Source organism: Nanorana parkeri, unplaced genomic scaffold (genome assembly GCF_000935625.1).
Source record: "Nanorana parkeri isolate BGI_ZX_2015 unplaced genomic scaffold, ASM93562v1 scaffold773, whole genome shotgun sequence".
Lineage (NCBI taxonomy): Eukaryota > Metazoa > Chordata > Amphibia > Anura > Dicroglossidae > Nanorana > Nanorana parkeri.
In genome coordinates this window covers 345,820-360,148 of record NW_017307041.1, presented here as the reverse complement: position 1 = coordinate 360,148, position 14,329 = coordinate 345,820, and the positions used below count along the sequence as shown (strand labels likewise).

General features: G+C 44.3%; 1 protein-coding gene across 1 annotated transcript in view; it reads left to right on the top strand.

Annotated features, from left to right (window-relative positions):
- The first annotated feature begins 10,754 nt into the window (after nt 1–10,754).
- Nucleotides 10,755–14,329, top strand: part of YWHAB (tyrosine 3-monooxygenase/tryptophan 5-monooxygenase activation protein beta) — a 20,752-nt gene continuing 17,177 nt past the window's right edge. The window contains exon 1 of the mRNA XM_018564702.1: nt 10,755–10,907. The gene's annotated coding sequence lies outside the window, so the exon portion shown is untranslated. The remainder of the gene's footprint in view (nt 10,908–14,329) is intronic.

Below are 14,329 nucleotides of genomic sequence, written 5' to 3'. Positions count from 1 at the left end.
AATAGCGTCTATTTATTGACGCATGAAACATAGCACAATGCATCAAAAAGCAACATTTCGGGGTCTCACAGGATCCCCTTCATCAGGCAAAATGAGTGATGCAAACGCAAGTGAAACCATATACATATACAGGTGAAACTCGAATAATTAGAATATCGGGCAAAGTTCATTTATTTCACTAATGCAACTTAAAAGGTGAAACTAATATATGAGAGAGACTCATTGCATGCAAAGCAAGATAATTCAAGCCGTGATTTGTCATAATTGTGATGATTATGGCTTACAGCTCATGAAAACCCCAAGAACCCCAAATCCACAATCTCAAAAAAGTAGATTATTACATGCAATCAATAAAACAAGGAATGTACATAGAACAATATCGGACCTCTGAAAAGTACAAGCATGCATATGTACTCAGTACTTGGTTTGGGCCCCTTTTGCAGCAATTACTGCCATTACTTTTGCACAATATTCTAATTATTCGAGTTTCACCTGTATACACACCATACTGTGGAAATGAGCCAATCCCCTAGTCTGCCGTGATTATGTAACGTCCAAATTACATCACAATCCCATCATAGTAAAACAATTGCAGGTGTGGTAATCAGGTGATGAATGCATAGTCTATAACAAGCACCGCCTAGACAGATATGCATGTACAGAGAAATTGAACAGATATAAATACCTTGTAAATACACATAGAGAAGCCATTTCGAGCAGTGAGGGAGTGGCCTATCGCTATCCGACATGTCAGGCCGCATATTGCATCCAGAATGTAGGGTTTGGCTGTAAATACAGTCCACACTGGGATTGGCAGCACACACCCACAAGAGTGTGGGATCGGCCACGTCACCAGTTCCCATGGATGCGGCAGGGACATGGAAAGCACGCCCAAGCCATGGTGTGAGCATGGCAGGGTGTAAGCCACACAACCCCTAGGTGTCAGAGGCGTTTCTGGGATTGGCTGCACACACCTGGTGTGCTAGCCAATCACCTCAAAAATGTATCCAAACTTCCTTAACTACCTCCCGGCCAGCCGTTGTGTATACACGGCCCGCCAGGAGCTCCTTGGATGTAACTGGGCGTGTATACACGTCCTGTTAGATCACGCCACGCACGAGCGGGAAAGACGAATAATTTAAAAACCGGCAGCAATGCCAGTTATCATACAAGCGATCCGCCGGCTATAGAGCCGGTGGATCGCTTGTATGGTGTTCCGATTTGTGCGCCCCCCACTGTCACGCTGACCCGGGCTCCGCTGTGCCCGGTGCGAGCCCGAGACCAGCATAGTGGCTCTCTGAGAGGGGATTAGAGGGAGGTCAGTTCACGATCTCCCTCCGGTCCCCTCTGCGCTGTCAGAATGCGGACGTGGTGTATATTACAGCACTTCCGCATTCTCGTGTCACTCTCCAGCTTCAGATGCTGGAGAGAAGCTGATGAAGCAGATCTCTGCTTCATCAGCTTCTTCAGGGGGGTCCTAAGTGACATTAGGGGTCTTGGAGACCCCTGATGTCTCCATTAAGAGGACCTGTCACCTCTTTTGCTATCACATATAGGGGTTTCTCAGCCCCCTCTGTGACAGCAATAAAGTTAAGTGGAAAAAAAAATAGGAAAAAAATGTAAAGTTTCCCCCAAAAAAATTTTAAGTTACACATAAAAAAGAATTTAAAAAAACAATTATTTTTTTAAAGTCCCCACGCCTACATACACGCATGTAAACATGCGTCAGGTGCGCATATCTGCGAAAACGGAATAAATGTCAGTCAAAGTACTGCAGCGCTGAATACTGAAAATGGTCTGGTCAGGAAGGGGGGTCTAAACGCCTGGTCTTCAAGCGGTTAAAAAGACACTAAACTCAGGGGTTAAATCTTAAAAATGCATTTAAGTACCTTAACTATTAATAAAACTGTACCGTATATGTGAATTACTCGGCTGTAGATCCTCAAATCATCTCTGAATTGGTGCTGACACTGTCCTTCCTTCTGGAGGGTGGCTACTTTTGCTCCCCATGGTCCCTGTGTGTGTTGTGAAGTAGCCACCCCTCCAATCTTTCTCCCATGATGGACCACAATTTCAGTACAAATGAGTAAACAAACGTGAGATTGTAGTGCATCACAGGAGTGAGCTTGGAGTGGTGACTACATTAAAACACACACATGGGGAACAAAAGTAGCCCCCCTCCAGAAGGAAGGACACTGTCAGTATGAATTCAGAGATGATTTGAGGATCTACAGCCGAGTGATACACAAATAAGATACATTTCTGTTAATAGTTAGGGTACCTGAATGCAGTTTTGAAATGTAACTCCTGAGTTTAGTGTCACTAACATAATGCAGTTCTTGAACTTGATGTATATATACTAAGACATACCAGCAGTTCTCTATATACGGCATTGTCTGTATATGTCTAGACAGCATGATAGATCACCAATGTTTCAACTGTCTATACATTTACAGCCATGTGAAAAAGTAAATACACCCCATGGAAATTTTAAAGGTTAAATTGGTGCAATCTCTATTTAATTGTAGATGAATGCACTTTGACACCAACTGTTGCAAACGTTATCTGCAGATCCTTCGATTATATTTTGGAGTTCTTGGAGACTTCTTATAGCACCAGTCGGCTCTTGGGCCAGCCAGTCCTAGACAAATTAGCATTGTTTTTAAATCTACACCATTTGTAAATTATTTTCTTCATGGTGGAATGAATGATTTCAAATAATTTGGCGAGTTTTGAAACTCGTTGCCAGACTCATAGGTATCCATCACTTTGTGCGGGTTTAGAAAGCTTTTTTGATCTTGGCATAATGTAGTCACACACATCACTAGCAAAGAGACCAGACCCTAGATATCTGATGTTTAAAAAGGTTTTTAACATATCTAACCAGCTACGCATTAGATCCTTATTTAAACAGTGCCTACAGATAAAGGTAATATACTTGAACAAAAACACAAGGAAAATTAGCCTTTTCAATTATTTATTTAACACAAATATCAATATATGTAATGGTGTACTGTGTAAAAAGTAAGTACACCCTTGACTTCACAAGCTGATATTGCCTACTTTAGTAGAAATGCCTTCTTTAAGCAACCAGTCTCTGCAATCATGACATTTTTCTACTCCTCGATTCAAAATTCCTTCTTTTTCACAATGTTTGTAGGTATTTTTCCTTGCATAGACTGCCCATTTCAAATCTGACCACAGCATTTCAATAAAATTGTACTATAACCTGATGTTTTTTCTTTCTGAGCCATTCCTTAGTGGATTTGCTAGTGTTCTTTGTATCATGAGTGTGTTCAAACACCATTTCCAGTTTCACTGAAAGGCATATTGCACTTTAAAAAAATAATAAATGCAAGGCTTTTTAATATGGAGTGCAACTTCCTTTTATCCCGAGTTATATGAATATAGAGTGGATTAGGGACTACTGGTGAGTTTGCACCCATTTTTAAGAGTGAAGGGGCCTGTATCTGTAGTGGGAGTTCTGGATATTTTTCTCTGTATATTACTTGCTTAAACCTGTGCATGCATAAAGCTGTACTATAGCTGTGCCCCGGGCTGTGCACCCGTACGCATGTGCAGCTTTACGCAAGAAGTGCTCTAAACCGACGTACAGCTGCCTGCAGCCATTCATTACTATTGGCGACGGTATGCAGTAGCTGTGTAATCCTGAATGCAGAAATATGCTCACAATGTATGGTACATGGCCTCAGGTGAACATGTGCATGAGGCTCAAAGGTATGGCTTTAAGGCATTATCACATTGGGACCAATCATGTCCCTGAAAATGCAGTATAATGCCAAAAAAGCATTACAAAATATCTTCTAGCAGCATTATATTGATCAGCAGCAGCTGGAATGCTCCCATCAATGTGAAAGAAGCCACTGGTGGGGGGGGGGGGGGTGCTTGCTTTTCAAAAAGCATTTGTCAGGTATAAACTACATTCCTATTGACTTCTATAGAAGAATAAATACAATTTAAACACAGCAGAATAGAACATGGTGGGGGACATTTATCAATTTTGTTGCATAGCCAGGCAATGCTAAACAGGAGCACTGAGGCAGATTTGAGACAGATCTTTCTTATAATTAGGCAGCATCATTCAGACATGTCTCCATCTGTTGCTGTAAATAGCACTGCAAAAGAATAAAACCTGCCCCTGACCCCTTCTTAATTGTGCATCTGTTTTGAGTTAAAATCTGACTCACCTCCAGTGGTAAAACTGTCACAGACCTGTTGTAGTTTCCTGCCCAGGATTATAGGTGCAGAGGTTGCAAATACACAAAGACTGTTGCAAAGACTTTATAACTGACAGCAGTCTGATTTGGGTCTAAATGTGTAGCCAATTTGCTTAATAAATGGCCCTTGATGTGCTTATATGTTAAGATAGCAGCTAATTCAAAAGTCAGCGTCAATGTACATTGCTACAAATAATGTAATTAAAACATTAAACAGTGCATGCCAGATTTTTTTAAATTACTTCAAAAATGCAAGTTAGCGGTGAAACAGAAATCTCTATGTACAAAAATCCTTAGGGCCCATTCACACCTATTCATTTAATGTGCCCATGGTTTGCCATTGTTTTTAAGGGCACTAGTTCACATCTATGCTGTGCTTGACTTGCTTTGGTCAAAAAAGCTCATGCTCATTTGTTGATCCATTGACAGGTGTTATAGGGGCTTTTAATGGGAATGGTAGTGCCAGTGGCGAAGCTAGACATTCCATCACCCGGGGGCAAAGTTGCTCCCCCCACCCAGGAGAAGTTCTCCATCCACAACTCCCTACCCCACCCCCACTTCTGGGCTCTCTTCTTCTTTTGTCGATCCACCGCAGAGGTGAGGCTTCAAATCACCATCATTCTCCAGTACTGCTTTGCTAATTAAAAAGCCACTTCTGGACTCACTTCTATTTTCCTGGCGGTGCCCCTTCTAATCTGTCAAGGAGCTAAGATTTGAAGGAAGTGTTTTCAGCCTCACCTTCATGGTGGATCAGGGGGGGCACTGCCGCACCAAAAGTAGAGAGAACAGAAGTGGATCTAAATGAATGTATTCTGATGTAATAATACATTATTTCCACTAGCTAGAGCTAAGGAGCATAGAACATTTATTTCCTTTGCTCATCAACTTCATTTAGTGGCCATTTTAAAACTCTTTTTTTATACAGCAACAGGGTTATTTTAAAACGCTACCAGATCCTCTTGAAATGTACCAATCAGCCCCAAACCCCGACCCACCTCCCTCCCACTCAACGATCACTCCCTCCCCTCTGCCGCTGTCACTTTAATATCTATACTCCGTATACGGGATTGCAGCCCTGCGGCATTTATTTCAAATTTCGCTCCCAAATGGCAAGCACTCATTGTCAGTGCAGTCCCCAGACTTAGAAAGAAGTTTGTCATTGGTCAGAAGCACCTCTCATTGGTTAGGTGAGTGTGGGAGATGGGGCAAATTGGAGGGGATAATTCAATTTTTCAAAAAACAAACAAAATAATAAACAAATAAACAAAGTGACAGTTAACCCTATAAGTACTGAACTTGCGTTAAAACCACAGCTTTAGTACTCACTAAATCTCTGATTTTTCAGGGCAACCAACTAAGCATTTTTATTTACAAGCAGATTGAAGAAATGTCAGAAGAATTTGTAGGGAAGCATTCGTCCTTTTATAGATAAGGTAAATGTCACAGTAAAGCTCTTCTCCTACTGAAGAACAGATGGTGCTGAATGTTAGGCAATGTAATTATAACTGGGTGATTGTCCACTAATTAAACTTTATAAAGAGTTTGAACGTTGGCCAAAAAATATTGCAGAATTTTGGGCAAAATGTCAGGCAAATTGACCTTCAAATTGTTTATAAATAGCCTCCATTGGATTTAAATTTAATATTCAGTGGAAAGTGAACTGAAGTGGGGGTAGTAGCCAAATTTTTTGGCAGTAGATATTTTGTATGTCACTTCTGCCAAAAGATAATTTTCCCTTCCTACTAGGAAATTTAAAAAAAATAAGATTTATGTACTTATCATAAAAGCTTGTTGTTCACATCCATTGAGGGACACAGGAATGTAGTAATTCCTGAAATATGGGTTATACTGCCACCTTCAGGAGGTCTGGACACTAGCAAACCTTAGGGCAGTGGTGGCGAACCTATAGCACGCGGGGGCCCTCTCTGCTGGCATGTGAGCCCAGGTCCAGTTTAACATAGGGACACCTGGAGCTCTTGCTCCAGGTCCATCCCTGAAAATATGCCCAACCGTACCGGATCGCCTCGGTATGCCATTTTGGAACAAGTACAAGAATCCTATTATCTTTACCGTCCATTGAGGGAGACAGGAATGTAGTAATGCTTGGACATTTGTGATATCCAAAAGCAATCCAACTGAAGGGTGAGCAACAGCCACTGAGAAATCCAACAGATGTAAAAATCTTTTTAGAAGAATATCTGGGGGAATCAAAGCTTGATGAAAACAAATGGAAGCAAATATGGAAACTGCTACTAACAAGATATGCACCAAGAAAATCTGTTGTTCCAGTAGAGGACAGGTAGCACCACTAAGGGGAGACTGCTATCTAAAAGAATGATCGACCTCAACAAGAATGTGGAGGACAGCCAATCAAACACCATATAGAAAAAAAACAACAGCTTAAATGGTCAACAACAGAAGATTCTTTTCTAAGATAAAGACTGAAGCCTAAGACAACAAACCAATGAACTGAGATAAATTAATGTTGGACAAACAAGGTATCAAGGATCAACCAGTAAACAGCTGGGGGTTGGAGTAGAACACCCATAACACTTGACTTCAGGGAGAGGACGATCCATAATAAAATGGTCTTCTCAACAGTATTCTAAAGGGAGAGGGTTAAGGAGACATTCAATGTGAAACCAACAACGGTAGAGTACTAAGTCCCTTTTAAGGAGATGGTAGAGAGATCCACACACCTATATAAAAGGGAAGGCTGAGTTAGGATATATTGTAACGCAAAAGACAAACAGGGACCTTAGAAAAAGAAGAATAAGAAGGGGACCTTCCAACAACCACCAATAAATTATGCAGAGGTGTTATAATCAAAATATAACCTGTCTGATACACTGCCTGGCCAAATATAAAGTCACACTCTAATATTTTATTGGACTGCTCAAAGCTCAATACAATCAATTTCACATTCAGAGAAAAGCAGCAGAAAACTGATATTTGTTGATAAGCCTCTCTTGAAGGAGGCAGGCCTTACGATTGATAAGCACCACAAGAAGTGCAATGATCCTCATATCAATAGACTTCATAGCAAAAAAAGAGTGTAGGTAAGCAAAGGGGTAGTATACCCCAAGACAGAGTCTAGGCAACATAAGAGGACATAAATCCTCAAGGGAGGGAAGCCTAAATATTGCAGTTTTAAATCATTCAGAAAAAACTAATGAGCCAAACACCTGGTAACAGGGTCTAAAGTAGAAGCTACAGGTTGGAGCCGGAACATTAAGACTGTAAGGAAGAATCTTCGGAAAAGCAAAGTTAGACTTACCGGTAACTCTATTTCCAATAATCTTCCAGGACAGCAGGTTAGATGTGGCAATACCTCCCCTCAAGCAGGAAACACGCCAACATAGAGTTCAAAAGACCGCCCTCACAGGATGCTCTTCAATATATAAGAGAACCAAAGCACGGAACTAAAGAAAACTACATAAGAAGGCAACAAACATATCAAAAACATTTCAAAATAGTCCCCAGCAAAGAGCGGAGACCATGCTGTCCTGGAAGACTATTGGAAATAGAGTTAGCGGCAAGTCTAACTCTGGTTTTCCCAAAATGTATTCGATCTGAGCCAGGTATTGAACCCTTTAGGTCAGGGGTGGCCAAACTCCGGCCCTCCAGCTGTGGTGGAACTACAAATCCAATGAGGCATTGCAAGATTCTCACAGACATGACTCCCGGAGAGAGATGCATCATGGGATTTGTAGTTTCACCACAGCTGGAGGGCCAGAGTTTGTCCACCCCTGCTTTAGGTGAACCACAGACAGGGAAGCTATGTTTACCTCTGCCCACGCAAAAATATCTCTTGCTAGACATTGAAGAGGAGGACTCCGAGTCCCTCCCTGCTTGTTTATGTAGGCTACTACAGTAGCGTTGTCTGAGAGAACTTGTAGATGAACCCCTCTCACCTGTGCCTGAAATGTGTGCAGAGAATAAAAAACTGCTTTGAGTTCACTCCAAATAGAAGAGGCATCTGCTTCCATCAGACTCCACTGTCCTTGTGCCATCTGACCTTCAAGGTGAGAACCCCAACCCCAGGTGCTGGCATCCGTGGTCAGCACCTTAAACATCTGAAATGTCCAAGCTAATCCCACTGACAAATGACTCTGGGTCCTCCACCAGCAGAGCCCTCTCTTTATTTGGAATGTATGCTGACCACGGAATCCAGACTTTTCTGTGTCCGATTCCACACCTGGAGACAGAAAGACTGAAGGGGTCATTGGTGAAACTGAGCCCAAATCAGAATTTCGTTAATTTTGAATGAGTTACATGATCGTTACAAACTAAAATTAATTGCACAGAAAAGTGACATTACATGTTTACTTTGTTTCTTTTTCATTTCTGACAACACAAAAAAAAAAAACTGCTTGCCCACCCCCCTCACCCTAATTCATACCAGACCCTTTAGGCCTGGCAGGAATGTTATGAGGGACCTCTGATGTAAAAATAAAAACAAAACAAAAACCAGCATGCGGTTTACTGGCAATCAATACCACACCCTTCAGGTCTGGTAGGCATTTTAAGGGGATCCCCAATGCCCAAAAAATGGGGAAACAAATGGGGCCCCGCATGACTCGGGAATAGTTATGAGCTCAGGTTGGATCAGAACTTGAGGTTGTTGAAACCTGTAAGGAAGTGGTCAGTGTCTGCACAGTTAGTCGCAGCTGGGGCATTCCTGCAAACGGGCATGATGTTGGTGACATCATTGACCTTACATGGTTCCATTTGGTCAAAGACATTGACCTAATATGACCATATAAGGTTGATGATGTCACCAGTATCCCGCCACAGCTGAAAAGTCTACCAACAGCTTCCTTCTAGGTTCCAACAAACTCAAGTTCTGGCCCAACGTGAGCTCATCCCTACTTGGGCTACGGGCTTCCCACACTCCCAATGCCACAGAGACCGACGAAAGGAGAGGTAGGAGACATGGGCCCAGAAGGCACGTTCCGACCCTAGCAGGACCTTTGTAGAGCAATATGCGGCAATGACCTAACGTGCCATCAGGGGCGTATTTTCCATGAGGCGAACAAGGCGTTTGCCTTGGGCGGCACTTTGCAGGGGGGCGGTGAAAACTGGCTTTCTGAAATTGGAGAGGCAAGTCGAGTGCACAGAATCAGGCAGCCTCGGCTGCCTAATCAGGCGGCTGCTGGTGGGGCCTGGCAGCGAGGCTGGAGGAAGAAGCTTCGGGCGGCTCCAGGCTGGAGGAAGAAGCTTCGGCGGCTCCAGGCTGGAGGAAGAAGCTTCGGGTGGCTCCAGGCTGAAAGAAGAAGCTTTGGGCGGCTCCAGGCTGGAGGAAGAAGCTTCTGGTGGCTCCAGGCTGGAGGAAGAAGCTACATGTCCTGCCCAGATAGCAAGGATAACTTGCCACTTGTGCCAGGGTTAAATTGTAATTCTTGTTAACTTGCTGCACATATTCCCGGCAAGTTGTAGACTTGCAGAACACTCGCAGCACAAGTTCTAGTTGACACTTTTTGAATTTGTAGCAAATTTGCTTGGCAAGTCTACAGCAAGAGTCCTGCAGGTCTTAGCAAGAGCTCTGCGAGTGTACAGCACTTTTGCAAAGCTCATTGATCTGGACACTTGCAATGCAGACTTGCTGTAATTGTGCAACAAAATTGTAAAGCTTGGCAAGTCTGCAATAGTTTAGCAAGTCATTTTCAAACTTGCAGCTCAATTGCTGCTATCTGGGTGGAGGCAGGTAGGGGAGCTGCAGGTAAGAGGAGCAGAGTTCTAGTTGACACTTTTTGAAAGGGACCCTGCACGGCCCACCTGAGAGTCTCTGTGCAGGGTCAATGGTGGGCTCTGCACGGGTCTATAGTGGGGGTCTGCAGGGACTCAAGTGGGCTTTGCAAGGTCTATGGTGGGTTGTGAAGGGTCTATGGTGGTCTCAGCCTGAGACCCTGCAGAGCCCACCAGAGATCCTTTACAGTCCACCTGACATCTGGGCTTCCCTGCTTCGCTAATAGCGCAACCTGTCAGAAGTGAAACTTAAAGGCACTGCATGCTGCAAATGCTCTGCCCATTGTGGTGTATTGCACAGCCCATTCAAATGAATACACTGCCCTAATGCAAAGCACATTATTGCATGGCTGCAGACTGGGCTGGTGTGAACGTGCCCTAAAAGCTCTATTCGTACAAGGAACCTCAGGTGTGTTTAGACAGGTTCACTTTAGACATACATATTTCAGTTCCATATTTATTTCAAAGTTCACCCTTTTCCCCATTACTTGACGCAGTTTACGATCACACGTCTTTTATTTGCAAAAAAAAAAAAAATGGCATTGCTTGCATCAATATTCCGCGCTATGGCAATAAAGAAGAGCTGGGTAACCAGGCAGACATTCATAATGTCATACTATGAGGCAATCAGGCCGCCCAGACACTTTCCCCGCCCCCACCCTGAGCGCCGCTCCTTTCTACAGACCGCTGACGTCACCCCGATTGCCATGGTGACATTGAAGTCACTCCCCGCTCTACACCCCTGGGATGCAGCCAGTCCCGCTTTGAGGAGAGGGCGGGGCTTGCGTGAAGCGGAAGTGGCGACTGGAACGGAAGTAGAACGGCATTGAATCCCGCAGGAGAGGGGACGGGGAGGAAGCTGAGCCTGCCGGGTGTGTGTGAGAGCGTGTGGAAGCCGTGTCAGCGGATCGCTATTCTCAGGTGCGGAAGCCTGGGCTGTGGCGGAAGGGTGGGAAGGGATTGTTGTCATAGGTCGGGGTGGGTCACCGCGGCCTGCTGTGTTCTCTCTACATCCCCATATATATCGCTCCGTCATCCTCGACTGACTCGGCCTAATCCTGCAGTACGGAAACCCCTCCGGCCTGCTGTGCTCGGGCCGGTGCCGCCCTGTCGTCTGCTGTCATTTCCATCGTGTCCTTGTGCCATCTCCCACCTGCACTGCAGACATCGTTCTCTGGGCCTGATCGCTCAGCTGAGCAAATACCACACGATCGATTGGGCCTTTAAGAATGTTCCAATCACACGGAAATCTTGTAGATGGGAATGTTATTTTTTTCAGGATTAACCATTACAAGCCTTTTCTTTCTGTGATCATCTTCCCTCCACCTGCAGTGGTTTCCGGAGACTGTCTGTATGTGTGCTCGGCCCAGAGACATGAATTCCAGCCCTAGATTTATTGATTGATGGATAAATCTGACATGCCGGGTGAATGTGAGCTTAGATTTTATTATTACATTAAAGGTTTCATTCCATCCCCTTGTCAGATACGTCCATCATTCTACAAATATGGAGGCCTATGCAGATCTTGACTTTGGCTGTAGAAGTCTGGATTGGCCCCGCCCCCTCCTCTCTGGATCTGCTCACTGATTGGACGTGTGGTGACGGAAGGTAATCATGGCTTATGTGTCAGTATTGTGCTCTAAGGAACACTGAGATGTATAATGACGTTCTTTACTCATAGAGTACTATATACCTGATCCAGCCTATCCTTCCTGGTATCTACACACACACCATCCTTCCTGGTATCTACACACACACCATCCTTCCTGGTATCTACACACGCACCATCCTTCCTGGTATCTACACACGCACCATCCTTTCTATTATTCCTGGTATACACGCATCTTCCTTTCCATTATTCCTGGTATATACAAACACGCACGCATCATCCATCCTATTAATCCTGGTATACACGCACTGTCCTTCCCATTATTCCTGGTATGCACACTATGGCATATCCCCACACCCCCCCCCCCCCCATATGTAAAAGAAAATCTGACAGCTGTGAAATAAACGCAGCAGTTCGGTAGGTTTCTGATGCCAATGGAATGGCATTCTGGTGAGTTTTCCTTGTGCCCAGAGTTGGGCTTTAATATTAAAAATGTATATTGTTTACCTGTGAATCTACAGCCCCCTCCTCCACACCCACACAAAAAAAGCATTCCCAATAATAGGGGCTTTGTGCCATATTGGAATGTGGGCGTAGATGATGTCATAATATACTCCCATCATGCCTCTCTGGTAAACTGCATACGGTAGTAACAACTGGTCTTTCACCTTTTATTCACAACATGTTGAGGGAAATCCTGAAAATAAAAGGGGCCCTTCATGAGAGGAGACTTTTTGCTGCTACATCTGCACCTATGCATATTTCTTATCATATCCCCTGATGAAGCCGCAATGAGGTGAAACATGTCGGGAACACTTCACAATCTAACTGTTGATGAGAGCTGTGCAATATGGGAGGTAGAATGAGAATCTACCAGAAAAACGTTAGTTAGAAAGTTTATGGAAGGAAAGGGGTATAAAGCCAAAGTTTCCTAGCAAGATTCCTGTGAAAGAAGGAAATGAACTAATAGTCAATTTACTGGCAGGAAGCCAGAGATGTTGACAGTAAGGAGGATCAAATTTATTGTAAGATAAATGACTAAGTGGTCTGTAGTAAAGAGAGTATTTATGATAGAAAAGTTGTTTTAGTATCTGGTGCATAAAGCTGGCCACACACCTATAGATTATCTGCACATTTTCTATGGTCAGATGGAAAAAGTGCAACAGATGCCTCCATCTACGTTAAGCTGTGTGGATGGAGGAATCTCCCACTGGGCCAAGCTTCAGTATCTTGCTAGTCGGCCCCGCTGGCTGTCAAAATACCTGAACAATCTGATTGGATGCCGGAAATGTTCAGGTATTTTGAGAGCCAGCGGGTGCCGACTAGCACAATACTGAAGCTTGGCCCAGTGGGAGATTCCTCCATCCACACAGTTTAGCGTAGATGGAGGAATCTGTGGCACTTTTTCCATCTGACCATAGGAAATCTGCAGATAATCTATAGGTGTATGGCCAGCTTCAGATTCACAGGGAATATGAGCACATCGATTTCCTCAACTTTCTCTTTATAGTTTTATTTCCCCTTTTACTGCCACATTTGCATAAACATATTTTGCACTTGTTATATGTGCCCATCCACATAACATAAAAATAACTGCTGCTTACATAAAAACATGCTCAATTCTGGAAGAAAATGTTTTTTTCTGTACTAAATCTAACTTTGGAATGCCAGGGAGATGGGGAGGATAAGGTTCACAATAATTAACCCTGTCTTTGCTGGCAGGTCCCATCTGCTGTAAACTATTTTATTATACAGGGTTTATATAGCGCCAACAGTTTGCGCAGCGCTTTACCATATAAGGAAGACATTACAGTCAATACAATTCAAGACAAGATGGTAAGGAGGGCCCTGCCCGTGGGGGGCTTACAATTTAAAAGATTTGGTCACCTTCTGTCCTAACAAAGGGTTAAAGGAGAACTATGGGCTCAGGGCTTTTCCCCATAGTTCTCCTTAGGGTAACGGGAGGACACAAACTAGCGTCCTCCTGTCACCCTAGGCTCAGTATACGCTGCTGCTCGCGGTATACTGAGACGCCGCAGCTGAAACGGATCCCGACAATTATGTCTGGATCCACCCAGCTGCGTGAGTGACAGCTGGCTCTGCCTACGTAGAGGCAGAGCCAGCTGTACCCGCCCCCTCCCCCATCCGTTCCACCAGTCAGCGCTGGAGGATCGGGGAGGGGGGAATCCAGCCCCTCCCCTGTCACGGCCCTCTGCCGTGACGGGATCGAGAGGTGAGCGAACGCCGGTATGTGTTCACTCACCTCCCGATCTACTGAGCCGACCTGTGACAGTCTCATTGTCACAGGTCGGGTAGAACTATGAGGTGAGTGAAAAGCACTCGCCTCATAGTTCTCCTTTTTAAAGAAGTCCAGGAAAAATCATTAACCCTTGCAGTGGGGGTATCCCAGCACTGCAAGGGTTAGGTGCTTGTTCTTGTCTAGGTTCAAAAAGAACAGTTATACTCGCCCAAAGTTCCAAGCCAGCCAGCTGTTATAGCCCTCCTTCCAGACTGTCTCCTCCTCCACTGCAGAATTGGAATTCCTCATCATCCTCATGTCCTATACACAGTGTGTCGAATGTGATGATTTATGGGACCTTAGACTGCTGAAGCAGAGGGGGAGAGAGGATGGAAGGACCAGTCTGAGAACAAGCCGGCTCAGAGGTTCAGGTGAGTATAACTTTATTTTTGACCCCAGACAAAAATGAGCAGTTAACCCTTGCAGTGGGGGGGG